Genomic DNA, 16,989 nt, shown 5'->3' on the forward strand with positions numbered 1-16,989 from the left:
TTACTCTTACCTCCTCGCCTTTAAGTCATTTCCCCTGTTACAAAAGATATTTAAGGAGAACAAATTTGGCAATAAAGCGCACACATGCCTCCTCCTGGATGAAGAACCTTGGTGTCCTGTGATTTTTTAACCTCGACGTCTCTCGCCAGACTCGATTCCTGTTAGCGGGACGCGGCAGGTTACGACTAGGGATAGCTATATGGTTAGGTTCATGGTTAGGTCTAGTGTAAGGGTTAGGTTTAGGTAAGGATCAGGTTTAGAGGTACATGTATTTTTATGTTTGGTTTAGTTTAAGGTTTAGTGTTAGAGCTCGATTTAGTGTTAGGGTTAGTTAGGGTTAGGGTAATGATTAGAGTTATGTTTAGGATTCAGTTTAAGTTTAGGGTAATTGGTAGTGTTAGGGTTAGTGATAGAATTAGAGTTAGGCCTAGGGTAAGAATTTGGGTTAGGGTTTTTGTTAGGGTAATGAATAGTGTTAGAACTAGGGTTAGGGCTATGGTTTGGTGAGGATTAGGGCTAGAGTTAGGGTTAGGTTTAGGGCTAATGCTAGGGTTAGTGTTTGGGTTAGGTTTAGGTTACAGGTTAGGTTTTGAGCTAGCGTTAGAGCTAGGGTGAGGGTTAGGTTAAGGGTGAGGTCTAGGGTTTATGGTTTATGATTTATGGTTAAGATTAGTGTTAGTTTTAGGGTTAGGGTTAAGGTTATCATTAGAGTTAGGTTAATGGATAGGGTTAGATGTTGGGTTAGGGTTATGGGTAGTTTTAGGTTTAGGTTTAACGTTTGGGTTAGGGCTAAGTTTATCATTATAATTAGGGTAATGGATATGGTTATATGTCAAGTTAGGGTTGGGGTAGTTTTAGCTTTAGGGTTAGTGTTAGGGTTTGGGCTAGGTTTAGGGTTAGGGTAAGGGTTAGGATTGGATCTAGGGTTAGGGCTATGACGAGTGTTATGTTTAGTGTTAGGTCTATAATAAGTTTACAGTTAGGGTTAGAGCTAAGGTTATTATTAGGGTTAGGGTTAGGTTAGCGTAATGGATAATTTTAAAGATAGTATTAGGGATAGTGTCAATGTTATGATTGCCACAGTCTGGCTGGGCACAATTCAGGAGCCACTTGTCAAAAGAAACAAACTTTATTTTTTGAATCACTCACACTAAACAAAACAGCTCCTCAGGAAAAGCCTTCAGAGCCCAACTGCCACCACCAGCTTCCCACAAGCCTCTCAACCTCCCCCACTCCTCCTGCTCTTGAGGCCGATTGGCTGGGTCACCTGGGCAAAGCCAAAAAAAAGTCCCCCAATGAGCAGCTCCGTAGTTGAAAGGGCAGGGAAACAGCCCAATGAGCATCACCGCAGAGGAGCCAATCAGCTAGAAGTTGCTAGGGCCTCTGTGAGCCAATCATAAGCTGGCAGTCTGAAAGTTTGCTGGGGCCCCTTCATCTGTGGCTCTCAACAATGATTAGGGCTAGGGTTAGGGTCAGGTTTAGGGATAGGGCTAGGTTTATTTTCAGGGTTAGAGTTAGGGTTTTAACTAGGGCTAGGTCTAAGGCGAGGGTTAAGGTTAATGTTAGGGCTAGGGTTAGGGTTAGGATTATGCTTAGGGCTAGGTTTAGGCCTAGAATTCAGGCTAGGTTTTATGTTAGATTTAGAGCTAGGGTAAGTGTTATGGTGATGTAAGGGCTAAGGTTATGTTTAGGGTTATGGCTAAGTCTAGTGTTAGGTTTAGGTTTCAGGTTATGGTCAGTTTTAAAGCTAGGGTTAATGTTAGTGTAAGGGTCAGTGTTTGGGTTAGGGTTAGGGTTATGGTTAGAGCCAGAATTAGAGCTAGATTAGGTCTAGAGCTACTGTTAGTGTTTGGGTTAGTTTAAAGATTATCATTAGGTCTAGGGCTAGGTTTTTGTTTAGGTCTTGGGTGCAAGATCTTGCTAAATTTAGGATTAGTTCTATCTCTAGGGCTAGTGTTAGGGTTAGGTTTAGGTATAGGTTTATGGATAGGGTTTGTGTTAGTGTTTGGTTTAGGACTAGGGTCAGAATCAGGGTCAGGATTAGGTTTAGGGTTTGTGTTATAGTTATAACTAGAATGAGGACTAGGTTTAGGACTAGTAATATGTTTAGGGTTTGAGTTAAGCTAAGGATTAGGGTTAGGACTATGGTTAGAATTAGGGTTAGGGTTTGGCTTAGGGTAAGAGATATGGTTAGAGCTAGGGTTAGGGTTAGATTTAGGGTTATGGTTAAGGCTAGTGTTATTGTTGGGTCTCAGGTTAGGGCTAGCTTTTGGTTAACATTAGTTTTAGGGTTATGGCTAATGTAAGAACAAGGTTATAATTAAAACTAGTTTTATAATTAGGGTTAGATCTTGGTCTAGTTTTAGGGTAAGGTTTAGGGTTAGGGTGATGTTTAGAGCTAGGGCTAATGTTAGGTTCAGAGTCAGGGTCAGGGGTGATTTTAGAGTCAGGGTTAGGACTCAAATTAGGGATAGGTTGAGGGCTTGAATGAGAGCTTGTGTTTGTAGTAGGGTTAGGGGTAGGATTAGGGCTAGGGCTAGGGATAGGGATAATATTAGGTCTAGGGTTACAGTTAAGGATAGATTTAGGGTTATATTTATGGTTATGTTTACTTTAAGGGTTAATTTTAGGGTAAGGGTCAAGTTTAGAGTTAGGTGTTTTCAGGGTCAGGGTATTGCTTAGGGTTTGGTTTAGGTTAAGGTTAAGGTTTAGGGCTTGAATTAGTGTTAGGGTTAGGGAAATAGATAGAGTTAGGATTAGGGTTCAGGTTAGGTTTAGGGTAATGGTTAGGTTTAGGGATTGCAATAGGGTTAGTGTTAAACAGGGTTAGCTTTAGGTTAAGGTTATGGTTTTGTAATGGATAGGGTTACAGCTAGGTTTAGGGCTAGGGATATGGTTATGATTAGGGCTAGGGTTAGGGTAGTGCATAGGGTCAGAGCTATTGTTAAGGCTATGGTTAAGGTTAGGATTAGAACTAGGCTTAGGTTAGGATTTGGGATATGGCTAGGGTTATGTTTAGGGTAAAGGTTAGGCTTTGAGCTTGGGTTAGGTCTAAGGTGAGGGTTAGGGTTAGGGTTTGGGCTAAGGTTAGGTTTAGGTTTACACTTAGGGCTAGGTTTAGAACTAGGATTAGGCTAGGTTCTATGTTAGTTTTATCCCTGTGTTAGGGCCATGGGTAATGTAAGAGCTAGGGTTATGATTAGGTCTTCTTTTAGGGTTAGGGTTATTGCTAGGTCTAGTGTTAGAATTAGGTTTTGGGTTAGGGCCATCTTAGGAGCTAGGTTTAGATTAGGGTCAGCATCAGTGTTCAGATTAGAGTTAGTGTTGGGGTTAGTGACAGAATTAAGACTAGGGTTAAGTCTAGGGGTAGGGATAATGTTCGGGCCAGGTTAAGGGTTATTGCTAGGGCTAGGGCTAGGTTGTTGTTTAGGTCTAGAGCTATAGTTATCCCTAGATTTAGGATTAGTTTTAGGTCTAGTGCTAGTGTTTGTTTTAGGTTTATGTATAGAATTATTGGTAGGGTTAATGTTAGGGTTAGGGTTAGGGTTCGGGTTAGGGTCAGGTTTAGACCTAGGGTTAGTGTTAGGATCAAAATAAGTGTTAGGGTTAGGGTTTGGGTTAGGGTTAGAGCTAGAATGAGGGCTAGGGTTGGGACTAGTAATACGGTTAGTGTTTGGGTTAGGCTATGGATTAGAGTTAGAACTAGGGTTAGCATTAGGTTTAGGGTTTGGCTTAAGGTAACAGATAGGGTAAGAGCTAGGGTTAGGGCTAGGGTTAGGTTTTGGGTTAGGGCTAGAGTTAGGTTTAGGGTTAGACTAGGGTTAGTGCTTGGATTATTGCCAGCTTTTGAGTTTGGTTAGGGCTAGGGTTAGGGCTACAGGTAAAGTACGAACTAGGGTTATGATTAAGGCTAGTTTTGGGGTAGGGTTAGGGCTAGGTCATGTGTTAGAGGTAGGGTGAGGGTTAGCATGATGTTTAGAGTTAGGGTTAGTGGTAAGGTCAGGGTTAGTGTTCAGGTTAGAGTTAGGGTTAGGTTTAAAGCCAGAATTATCACTAGGTTTAGGTCTAGGGTTAGGGTTAGTGTTGGGTTAGGTTTAGGTTTATTTTTAGGGCTAGGGTGAGGTTTTTGTTTAGGTCTCGACCTAGAGATATGGCTCGATTTAGGATTAGATTTAGGTCTAGGGCTAGTGTTAGGGTTAGGTTTAGGTATAGGGTTATTGCTAGTGCTAGTGTTAGGATTCAGTTTAGGTTAGGGTCAAGTTTAGACCTACAGTTACTGTTAGGGTCAGAATAAGGGTCAGGGTTAGGGTTACGGTTTGGGTTATGGTTATAGCTAGAATGAGGGCTAGGGTTAGGACTAATTATATGATTAGGGTTTGGATTAGGCTAAGAATTAGGATTAGGACTAGGGTTAGCATTAGAGTTAGGGTTGGCTTAGGGTAAGGGATAGGGTTAGAGCTAGGATTAGGGCTATGTTTAGAGTAAGGTCTAGGGCTAGAGTTAGGGTTATGTTTAGGGTTAAATCTAGGGTTAGGTCTTGGATTAGGGCTAGGTTTAGAGTTATGCACAATTTAAGGACTACGGTTATGATTAGGGTTAGTTATAGGATTAGGTTGAGGACTAGGTCTAGTGTTAGGGTAATGATTAGGGTTAGGGTGATGTTTAGAGTTTGGGTTAGTGTTAGGGTCAAATTAAGGTTCAGGGGTAGTTTTAGGGTTAGAATTTGAACTAGAATTAGGGATATGGTTAGGGCTAGGTGTAGGTTTAGGTTTTGGTTTAGGTTAAGTTTTAAAGTTAGGGCTATGGCTTGGTTTTGTTTTATGGCTAGGGATATAGTTAGGGCTAGTTTTAGGATTAGCATTCAGTTTAGGGCTAGTATTAGGGTTCAGTTTAAGCTTAGGGTTAGCGTTAGATTTATAGTTAGGATTAAATCTAGGGTTAGGTATAGGGCTAAGGATAGGGCTAGTGTTAGGTCTAGGTTTTATGGGTAGGATCAGGGTTTTGGTAGGGGTTAAGGTTAGAAATAGGAATAGGGCTAGGGGGACAGTGATAGTCTTAGGGCTAGGCCTAAGGTTTGGGTTAGCTATAGGACTTCATTAGGGCTAGGAATAGGGCTAGGTTTATGGTTATGTATAGACCTAGGTTAGTTTTAGGCTTACGGTTAGGTTTAGTGTAAGTGATGTGGTTAGAGGTAGGTTTAAGGCTATGGTGAGGGTTAAAATTAGGGTTAGGGCTAGGGTTAGGGTTCGGGTTATTATTAAGACTAGGTTTAGGGCTAGGATGAGAGCCAGGGTTTGTGTTACATTTAGGGTTAGGATTAGTGTTAGGGCAAATGTCAGGTCTAGGTTTATGGTTAGGGATAGATTTAGGGTTTATGGCTATGTTTAGTGTAAGGTTTAAATTTAGGATAAAGGTCAAATTTAGAGCTAGGGAAATTATTAGGGTTAATGTCAGGTTTGGGATTTTGGTTAGGTTAAGGTTTAGGGTTAGGGTTTTGGTTAAGATAATGATAAGGCTAGGTTTCAGTTCAGGTTAGATTTAGCATCATGGATAGGGTCATGATTAGGGATAAGGTTAGATTTGGGCCTAGAGTTAGCATTAGAATTAGAGTTATGTTTAAGGTAATTGATAGGGTTAGATCTAAGTTTAGGGCTAGGCTTATGAATAGGATTAGGGCTAGGGTTAGTGTTAAGGTTAGGGCTATGATTTGTATTAAGTTTATAGCTAGGATCATGGCTAGGGCAAATGTCATATCTAGGGGTATTGTTAGGAATAAATTTAGGGTTAGGTTTATGAATAGGTCTAGAGTAAGGGTTAGGTTTAGGGGTAGGGTCAGGGTTAGAGCCAGGTATATTATTATGGGAAGGGTTAGAGTTAGGGTTTGGGTAAGGTTAAGTTTAGGGTTAGGGTTTGAATTAGCATTAGGGTTAGGATTAGGGTAGTGATAGGGTTCAGTTTAGTGTTCAAGTGAGTTTTAGGATAATAGATAAGGTTAGGGTTAGAGATAAGTTTAGGGTTAGGCCTAGGGTTACAATTAGGGTTATGATTAGGGTTAGGGTAATGGATAGGGTTAGAGCTAATGATAGGGCTAGGGTTATGTTTAGGATTTTGACTAGTGTTAGGGTAAGGTTTGGGACTAGGTTTTAGGTTAGGGTTAGGGTTAAAGCTAGGGTTAAGACTCGAAGTAGGGCTAGATTTTGGGCTTGCTTAGGGCTAGAGTTAGGGCTATGGCTAATGTACGAACTGGTGTTACAATTAGTGCTAGTTTTAGGGTTAGAGTTAGGGGCTATGTCTAGTTATTATTATGTTTAGGGTTAGGGTGATGTTTAGAGCTATGGTTAGGGTTAAGGTCAGAGTCAGGGTCAGGGTTAGTTTTAGGGTTAAGACTTGAATTAGGGCTAAAGTTAGGGATAGGTGTAGGGTTAGGGTTTGGTTTAAGTTAAGGGTTAGGATTAGGGTAGTTGCTTGGTTTTGTTTTAGGGCTAGGGCTAGGGTTAGGGCTAGATTTTGGATTAATGCTAGGGCTAGTGTTAGGGTGAGGTTTAGGCTAAGTGTTAGGGTTAGATTTAGAGATAATGTTAGATCTAAGGTTAGGGCTAGGGCTAAATTTAGGGCTAGGGTTAGGGTTTTGTAAGGGATAGGGTAAGAGCTAGGGATACAAGCTAGGGTGAGAGATGGAGTTAGTCTTAGGAGTAGGCTTAGGGTTAGTGCTAGGGTTAGGGCTAAATTAGGGCTAGTATTAGGGCTAGAATTCATGTTACAGTTATGCATAATGTTTGGGCTAGGGTTAGGGTTAGCATTGGGGTTAGGGTTATATTTAGGGAAATGGGTGGGATTATAGCTAGGTTTAGGGCTAGAGTGAGGGTTAGAATTAGGATTAGGCTAGGGTTAGGCCTAATGTTTGGGCTAGGGTTAGGGTTAGCATTGGACTCAGGGTTGTATTTGGGAAAATGGGTGGGGTTATAGCTAGGTTTAGGGCTAGGGTGAGGGTTCAAATTAGGATTAGGCCTAGGGTTATGGATCGGGTTAGGATTAAGGCTAAGTATATGGCTAGGATGAGTTCTAGGGTTTCTATTAGGGTTTGGGCTAGGACTAGGCTTAGAATTAATATCAGGTCTAGGGTTAGGGTTAAGGATATTTTTAAGGTTAGGTTATGGCGGTTAGGTTATGGCCAGATCTAGTGTAAGGGTTAGGTTAAGGGTAAGATTTAAAGTTAGGGATATTATTAGGTCAGGGTCAGGGTTAGCATTTGGTTTAGTTTAAGGTTTAAAGTCAGGGCTCGAATTAGCATTAGGGTTAGTTTTAGGGTTAGGGTAATTTAATGGGTTTAGTTTAGGCTTTATTTAAGGTTTATGGTAATGGATGGGTTAGGTTTAGCAATAGGGTTAGGGTTAGCATTAGGGTTAGGGTTATGTTTAGTGTAATGGATAGGTTTAGAGCTAGGGTTAGAGGTAGGTTGTAGTTTGAATTATGTCTAAGATTAGAGTTAGGTTTAGGGATAGGGCTTGGTTTTGGTTTAGGGTAAGTGTTAGTGTTAGGGTAAGTGTTAGATTTAGGACTAGGTTATGTTTAGGTTCGTGTGTTAGTGTTTGAGTTAGGGCTAGAGCTAGGGCAACAGTTAGTTTTAGGGTTAGGTCTAGGTTTACATTTATGGTTAGAGTTAGGTTTAGTGTTAGGGATAGTGTTATAATTAGGGTTATGAAAATGGATATGGTTAGAGCTAAATTTCAGGCTAGATTAATGTTAGGATTAGGGCTAGTGTTAGGGTTAGGGTTTAGGATAGGGCTAGGGTTATGTTTAGAGTAAGGGTTAGGCTTTGAGCTAGGATTACATCTAAGGCAAGGGTTAGGCTTAGGTTTATTCTTAGAGCTACGTTTAGGCCTAGGATTAGGGCTAGGTTTTGTGTTAGGTTTAGAGCTAGGGTAGGACTATGGTTAACGAAAGAGCTAGGGTTAGCTATGGGGTATGTTTAGGGCTAGTTTTAGGGTTAGGGTAATGGCTAGGTCTAGTCTTAGCTCTAGGTTTTGGGATAGTGTCAGTTTTAAAGCTAGGTTTAGTGTTAGGGTCAGGGTCAGTGTTCAGGATAAGGTTTGGGTTACAGATAGAGCCAGGATTAAGTCTAAAGGTAGGGTAAGTGTTTGGTTTAGTTAATAGTTATTGTAATGGCTAGAGCTAGATTATTGTTTAGGTCTAGGGCTAGAGTTATAACTATATTTAGGATTAGCTTTGGGTCTAGGTCTAGTGTTAGGGTTAGGTATAGGTATAGGTATAGGGTTACTGATAGGGATAGTGTTAGGGTTTGGTTTAGGGTTAGGGTCAGGTTTAGACCTAGGGTTAGGTTACGGTCAGAATAAAGGTCAGGGTTAGGGTTAGAGCTAGGATAAGGGCTAGGGTTAGGACTAGTAATATGGTTAGAGTTTAAGTTAGGCTAAGGATTAGGGTTAGCACTAAGGTTAGTATTTGGGTTAGGGTTAGCATTAGGGTTAGCATTTTGGTTAGGGATTGGCTAGAGTTAGGACTAGGGTTAGGGTTATGGTTAGGGCTAGTGTTAGGATTAAGTTTAGAGTGAAAGCTAGGGTTATGGCTCGAATTAAACGTAGGATTAGTGTTAGGGTTAGTTCTAGAGTTAGGACAATGACTAATGTATGAACTAGGCTTATGATTAAGGCTAGTTTTAGGGTTAGGGTTAAGGCTAGTTATAGTGTTAGGGTTAATTTAAGGTCAGGGTGATATTTAGAGCTAGAATTAGTGTTAAGGTCAGTGTCAGGGTCAGGGTTACTTTTAGAGTTAGGGTTAGGGCTAGGTATAGGTTTAGGTTTCAGTTTAGGTTAAAGGTTCGGGTTAGGGCTATGGCTTGGTTTTGTTTTATGGCTTGGGCCAGGGGTAGGGAAAGTTTTAGGATTAGCATTATGGTTAGGGCTAGTGTTAGGGTTTGGTTTAGGCTTATGTTTACAGTTAGATTTAGAGTTAGATTTTAGATTTAGAGTCAGGTTATAACTAGGGTAATGGCTACAGCTAAGGATAGAACTAGGGCAAAGGCTAGGGCAAGAGTTAGACTTAGTCTTTGTGCTAGGTTTAGAGTTAGGATAGGACTAAATTAGGGCTAGGATTAGCGCTAGTCTTAGTGTTAGCAATAGATCTAGGGTTAGGGCTGGGTTTAGGGTTAGGTTAAGGTTTATATTTAGGTTTATTGTTATGGTTAGGTTTAGGGTAAGGGATGAGGTTATAGGTAGGTTTAGGGCTACGTCCAGGGTTAGAATTAGGGTTAGGGCTCAGGTTATGGTTTGGGTCAGGATTAAGGGTAGGTTTAGGGCTAGGATTAGGGCTATGGATAATTTCAGGTCTAGGGTTACAGTTAAAGATAGTTTTAGAGTTAGGTTTATTTCTACATCTAGTGTAAGGGTTAGGTTTAGGTTTAGATCTAAGGGTATTATGAGGGTCAGGGTTGCGATTAGTGTTTGGATAGGTTAAGGTTTAGAGTAAGAGCTCAAATTAGCATTAGGGTTAGGGTTAGGGTAATGATAGGTTTATGTTTGGGTTTCAGGTTAGGTTTAGGGTAATGGATAGGATTAGGATTAGAGATATGGTTAGGTTTATGCCTAGGGTTTACATTAGGGTTATGATTATGTTTACGGTAATAGACAGTTTTAGAGCTAGGGTTAGAGATGGGTTTATGGTTATAATTAGTGCTAGGGTTAGGATTAGGGTTAAAGCTAGGTTTAGGGCTTGGAATAGGGCTAGGTTTTGGATTATGTTAGGGCTAGGGATAGGGTCACAGCTAATGTTAGCACCAGGGTTGCAATTAGGGCTAGTTTTAGGGTTAGGGTTTGGTTTAGGGCTAGGTCTAGTGTTAGCTTTAGTTTTTAGGGTTAAGGTAATGTTTAGAGCTAGAATTAGTGTTATGGTCAGAGTCAGGGTCAGGTTTAGTTTTAGTGTTTGGCTTAAAACTCGAAATAGGGCTAGAGTTAGGGCTAGGTGTAAGGTTCAGGCTTGGTTTAGGTTAAGGTTTAGGGTTAGAGCTATGGCTCAGTTTTGTTTTAGGGCTAGGGCAAGGGTTAGGGCTAGTTTTAGGATTAGAATTGGGGTTAGAAATAGGGCTAGTGTTAGGTTTAGGTTTAGGCTTAAGGTTAGGGTTAGATTTAGAGTTAGGGTTAGACCGAGGGTTAGGGCTAGGTTTATGGTTCCAGTAAGGGATAGGGCTTGAACTAGGGTTAGGGGTAGGGTGAGAGTTAGAGTTAGTCTTTGGGCTAGGGTTAGGGTTAGGGTTAGAGATAGTGCTAAATTAGGGCTAACATTAGGGCTAGGGTTAGTGTTCGGGTTAGGCCTAGGGTTAGGGCTAGCGTTATGATTAAGGCTATGTTTAGGGCTAGAATAAGGGCTAGGATTTGTGTTAGGGTTAGGTCTAGGATTATGGCTAATGCTAATGTCAGGTCTAGGTTTGTGGTTAGAAATAGTTTCAGGGTTACGTTTATGGCTAGGTCTAGTCTAAGGAATACGTTTTGGGGTAAGAGTCAGATTTAGAGCTTGGGGAATTATTAGGATCAGGGTCAGTGTTAGGGTTTGGTTTAGGTTTTAGTTTAGGGTTAGGGATCCAATTAGCATTAGGGTTATGGCTCGCATAATGATAGGCTTAGATTTAGGGTTCAGGTTAGGTTTAGGGTAATTGATAGGGTTGAGGATAGCAATAGGGTTAGGGTTAGGCCTAGGATTAGCTTTAAGATAAGGATTATGTTTAGGGTAATGGCTACAGTTAGAATTAAGGTTAGGGCTAGGGTTATGGTTTGGATTTGGTCTTGAGTTAAGGTGAGGGTGAGGGTTAGAACTAAGATTAGATTTAGGGTTATGTTTAGCATAAGGTTTAGGTTCTGAGCTACTGTTAGGGCTAGACTGAGAGTTAGGTTCAGGGTTAGGTCTAGGGATAGAATTACAGCAGATTTTGGGTTAGGGTTAGGGTTACACCTTGGGTTAGTGTTAAGGTCAGAATAAGGGTCAGGTATAGGGTTAGGGTTTGGAATAGTGTTAGAGCCAGAATGAAGGCTAGGGTTAGGACTATTAATGTGGTTAGAGTTTTTCTTAGCCAAAGGATTAGGGATAGGTCTAGGGTTGAGGCCTAAACCTACAATAAGCATAACCATAATCCTAAATGTAGCCTTAACCCTAACCCTCACCTTAGACATAACCCTAGCTCAAAGCCTAAATCAGCCTAAACATAACCCTAGACCTATTCCTAAACATAAACCTAACCCTAGCCCTAATCTTAACCTTAACCCTAATACTAACCCTAGCTCTAAACCTAACATTACCCTAACCCTAACCCTAATAATAACCCTAGCCCTAAGCCTAACCCTATTTATAACCCTAATCATAAACCTAACCCTCGACCTAACCCTTAACCTAACCCTTGCCATAAAGTTAATCCTAATCCTTACCATGAATAAGAACTAAACCTATCCCTAAACTTAAATTTAACCATAACCTAAACTTAACCCTAAACCCAATCTTACATCTAATCCAATACATTACTCTAAAACTAACCCTAACCCTAATGAAAATCCTAGCCCTAACCCCAACCATAACCCTAACCATAACCATAACCCTAACATAGACCTAACACTAAACCTAACACTGCCCCAGCCCTAACCATAGATTAAAACCTAACCCTTACCCTAACCCTAACCCTAGCCCTAGCCATAATAATAACCCTAATTTTAGCCCTAACCCTAACATTAAACCTAGCCATAATCCTAGTCCTAATATAGCCCTATTCTTAGCTCTAACTCAAACCCCAGAATTAAGACTAACTATAATTCTCACACAAGACTTATCTCTACTTCTAACTTTGTACCTTACCGTAAACCTAACCCAAGCCCTTACCCTAGTCATAAACCTTGCACTATCCTTAGCCCTAGTATTAACTCTAGATTGAAAGCTATCCCTAAAACTAACCTTAATCTGATTCTTCAGCCTAACCCTGAAACTAGCTCTAACCCAAATGCTAATCCTAAAATTAGCCCTAACCCAAGCCCTAGCCCTAAAACAAAACCAAGCTATAACCATAACACTAACCCTTACCCTAGACCAAACCCTAACCCTACACCAGCCCACACCCTATCCCTAATTTGAAACTTAACCATAACCCTAAACCTAATCATGACCCTGAATCATACCCAAACACTAAAGCTAGCTCCAAACATCACCCTAACCTTAAACCTAACATTAACACTAGACATAGCCTTAAACTTAAACCTAAAACTAACACTAATTGTAACCCTTTTTCTTATTATAGCCATAACCATAACACTAGCCCTAACCCTAATACAAAACTAGCCCTAATCCAAGCCCTAACATGAGATTTATCCCTAAATCTAACTCTAACCCTAGTCCTAACCCTAGCTCTAACTCTATTCCTTACCCTAAGCAAAACCCTCACCCTAACACTAACCGTATTCTTAGCACTAATAGTTAGCCTAATCAAAACATAACTCTATAACTAGTCCTAACCCTAACCTTCTTTCTAAATCTAACCATAACCTAAACTCTAACCCTATCCCTGACCATTATTCTTACCATGACACTAATCTTATGTCTAAATCTAAACCTAACCCTAAACCGAACCCTAACACTAGCCCTACTGTTAACCTTATACCTAAACCTAACCCTAACACTAGCCCTAGACCTAAACTTAATCCTAAATCTAGCCATAACTATAGCTCTAGACTTGAAGACAAACTACACTTAGCCTTAACAATAACCCTTAACCTTACACAAATGCTAACCCTACCTTTAGTCCTAACCCTAGTCCTAGTTCTGGCTTTAACCCTAACCATTACCCTACCCGAACATTGTACCTGACACTAACACTAACACTACCTCTAAACTTCATTCTAACCCTAAAACTAACCCTAAAATTACACCTAACCCTAACATTAACCATAAAACTAGTCTTAATCATTACACTAGTTCTTACATTAGCAATAGCCCTAACCTATCGCAAAGCCTAGTCCTAATCCAAGCCCTACATTAGCTTTAAGCCTAAATCTAATCTTAACAATAACCCTAGCCCTAACTATAACCCTAAGCCTAACCCTAGACCTAATTCTAACCATAACCCTAGCCCTAACCCAAGCTCTAACCCTCTTAATTTCCCTAAGATAACTATAATTCTTGTGCTAAACCTAGGCGGGACCCTGTTTTAGTGTAATGTATAGGGTTAGGGTTAGGCCTAGTGTTATCAGAAGGGTTAGGGTTATCGTTAGGGTAATGGATAGGGTTAGCACTAAGTTTAGGGCTAGGGTTATGTTAGGATTTTTAAAGCTAGTGTTTGGGTTAATGTTAGGTATTTAAGTTTAAGTTTAAAGCTGGGTTTAGGACTCGGATTAAGGTTAGGTTTTGGGTTAATTTAGGGCTAGGGTTAGGGCTATCGCTAATGTATGAAGTAGTTTCATGATTACAGCTAGTTATAGAGTTAGAGATAGGTCTACATTACCCTAAAACAAACCTAAACCATAAACCTAACCCTGTCATTACCCTTACCATAAATCTAATACTAATTCGAGCCCTGCACCTAAACACTAACTAAACCCAAACCCTAAACCTGACTCTGATTCTAAAAGTAACCCTAGATCTAAACCTGAACCTAACCAAAAATCTAACCATTACACTGGACCAAGCCATAAACCTAACACTAAATCTATTCATAACTATAATCCTAGACCTGACATTAGCCATAGCCCTAATACTATCCCTAACCCTAAAACAAATCCTAGTCTTCATCATAGCCCTAAACATAGCCTTAATCATAACCCTAACTCTAACACTAGTTCTAACCCTAATACTAATCTTTGCACTGCCCTAAACCTAGCTATAACCACATCCTTAGCCTAAACTACACCCTAACTCTAACCCTAACCCTAACCCTAACCCTAATGGTAACACTTGCCTTATTCTTAGCCCTAGCACTAACCCTAGATTGAAACCTAACTCTAAATCTAACCCTAACTCAATGCCTAAGCCTAATCCTAAAGCTAGCCCTAACCGTAGCCCTAACATAACCCTAGCCGTAATTTAGCCCTATCCATAGTTTTAACACTAACTCTAGCCCTAAAACTCACTCTAATTCTCACACTAGCCCTATCACTCATTAGGGCTAACCATTACCATAAACCAAACCATAACTTTACACCTAGACGTAACCCTAGCCCTAATTTAAGTTGGAAGCTGAACCCTAAAACTAACCCTGAACCTGACACTGACCCTAACACTTCTAGCTCTAAATATCACGCTAACCCTAACCCTAACCCTAACACTAAACCTAGCACTAAAATGCTAAAACTAGCCCTAATTGAAAACCTAGTACTTACATTAGCTGTAAACCTAAGCCTAGCTTTAACATAACCCAAAACCTAGCCCTAATCTAAGCCCTAACCCTAGCTTTAAACCTAACCTAACCCTAACACTATCCCTAATTGTAATCATAACTCTAGCCTTAAACTGATCTTTAACTCTATCCAGTACCATAACCATAACCCTAACCATAATGAAAACCCTAGGCATAAACCTAACCCTATCCCTAATAACATTTCCATTATGCTAAAACTAACCTGAATCCTAAACCTAACCCTATCATTACCCTAACTCTAATCCTAAAACTAATTCAAGCCTAAACTTGAAACCTTAACCTATTCCAAACCCCAACCCAGATCTTGACCCTAATAATACCCCTAGCTATAAACTTGACCGTAACCCAACACCTAACTCTTAGCCTAGACGTAGCCATAAACCTAATCCTAAAACTGTCTTTAACCATAATTCTTGACTTGAAATTAGCCATAACTCTAATACAAGCCCTAACCCTAAAAACACACCTAGCCCTCATCCTAGCCCTAAATATAGCCTTAATCATAACCTTAACTCTAGCCCTACACCTAACCCTAATTCTAACCCTCACCCTACCTCTAAACCTAGCTATAATGTCATCCCTTAGCCTAAATTTAACCATAACACTAACCCTAACCCTAGGCTCTAGCTAAACACAAGACCTAGCCCTAATCCTAGACCTAATTTAGCTCTTTCTCTAACCTAATACAAACCCTTGCCCTAAGACTAACTCTAACACTTGCCCTATCCGTATCCCTAGTTCTATCCCTATCCACTACTGTAAACCTAACACTAGCCCTAGCACTTGCCCTAAAGTTAGTCCCAGCCCTAACCCTAACACTAAATCTAACCTTAAGCCTAACTCTAACACTAGCCCTAACCCTAATGCTAATCGTAAAACTAGCCCTAAACCTAATCCTAGCAGTAAACGAAAATTGAACAATAGCCCTAACCCTAAACCTTAACTTAAACCAAACACTAACACTACACGTAGACCTAAACCTAGTCCTAATTTGAGTCCTAAGCCTCACCTTAAAAAAAATCCTGACCCTGACTTATATTCTAACACTCACCCTAGCTCTGAACACCACCCTATACTCAAACCGAACACTAACATTAACAATGGCCCTATTTCGAGTCTTAATGCTAAACATAAAAATAACCCTGACCCTGACTCCTATCCTAACAAGAACCGTAGCTATAAATATTACCCTAACCTTAAATCTAACCATACCACTCAACTTACCCCTAACCCTAACCCTAGAATTAACCCTAATGGTATCCCTAGTTCTTACATTAGCCATTGCCCTAATCCTAGCCCTAACCCTAACACAAAAACTAGTCCTAAACCAAGCCCTAAATATAGCTTTAACACTAACTTTAACCCTAACCATAGCCCTAAGCCTAGATGTAACTCAATCCCTTACCCTAAGTTAAACCCTAAACCTAAGAGTATCCCTAGACGTATCACTAGTCCTTAGACTAATCAAAACCCTAACTCTTTTAATAGTCCTAACCATAGCCTTTATTTTATCTCTAACACTATCCCACACCCTAACCCTAACCCTGACTCTTATTCTGACCCTAACACTAAACCTAGGTGTAACCCTAACCCCAACCCTAACCCAAAATTTACAATAATCCTATCCCTCGACCCAACTCTGAACCTAACTCTCAGCCTAGCCCTAATCATAGCTCAGAACCTAACCCTTACGCTAAACATAACCCTAAACCTAATCCTAGTTCTAAACCTCACCTTAACCCTAACACAAGACCTGATCCTAACTATAACTCTAGCCATAACCTTAACTCTAACTGTATCCATTACCCTAAAAATAACCCTTACCATAATGGTAACCCTTAGCTTTACCCTAACCCTATTGCTTTCCCCAAACCTATCAATTACCCTAAACCTACCCTGAACCCTAAACCTAACAGAATAATTACTCTAACCCTTACCCTAATGCTAATTCAAGCCCTAACCTATCCTCAAACCTAAACCCTAACACTGACCGTGACCCTAATAATTCCCCTAGCTCTAAAAATGACTCTTACCCTACCTAATCCTTACACTAGAACTAGCCATAAACCTAACCCTAAAACTATTCCTAACGTTAACTCTAGACCTGATATTAACCCTTGCCTTAATCCTAGCCTTAATCCTAACACAAACCCTAGCCCTTATCCTTGCCCTAAACATAGCCTTAATTTTATCCCTAACCCAAACCCTAGGCCTAACCCTAACACTAACCCTAGCACTAATCTTAGCTCTAATTTAGCCCTATGCTAAACCTAATCTTTACTCTGGCTCAAAGACTAACTCTAACTCTCACCCTAACCCTAACCCTAGTTCTAACTCTATCCCTTAATAGAACCCTAATCCTAATCCTAACCCTTGGTGTAACCCTAGCCTTATTTATAGCCCTGGCCATAACCCTAGATCTAACCCTACCCATAAATCTTAACCTAACCCTAAGCCTAAACCTAAACCTAACACTAGCCCTAAAGCTAATGCTAATTCTAAAACTAGCTCTAACCCTAGCTCTAGCCTTGAAACAAAACCGAGTCATAGCCATAACCTAAACTTTAACCTAAACCAAATGCTAACCCTAC

The sequence above is a fragment of the Ictidomys tridecemlineatus genome, chromosome 2 (genome assembly GCF_052094955.1).
Source record: "Ictidomys tridecemlineatus isolate mIctTri1 chromosome 2, mIctTri1.hap1, whole genome shotgun sequence".
In the NCBI taxonomy this organism is placed as follows: Eukaryota; Metazoa; Chordata; class Mammalia; order Rodentia; family Sciuridae; genus Ictidomys; species Ictidomys tridecemlineatus.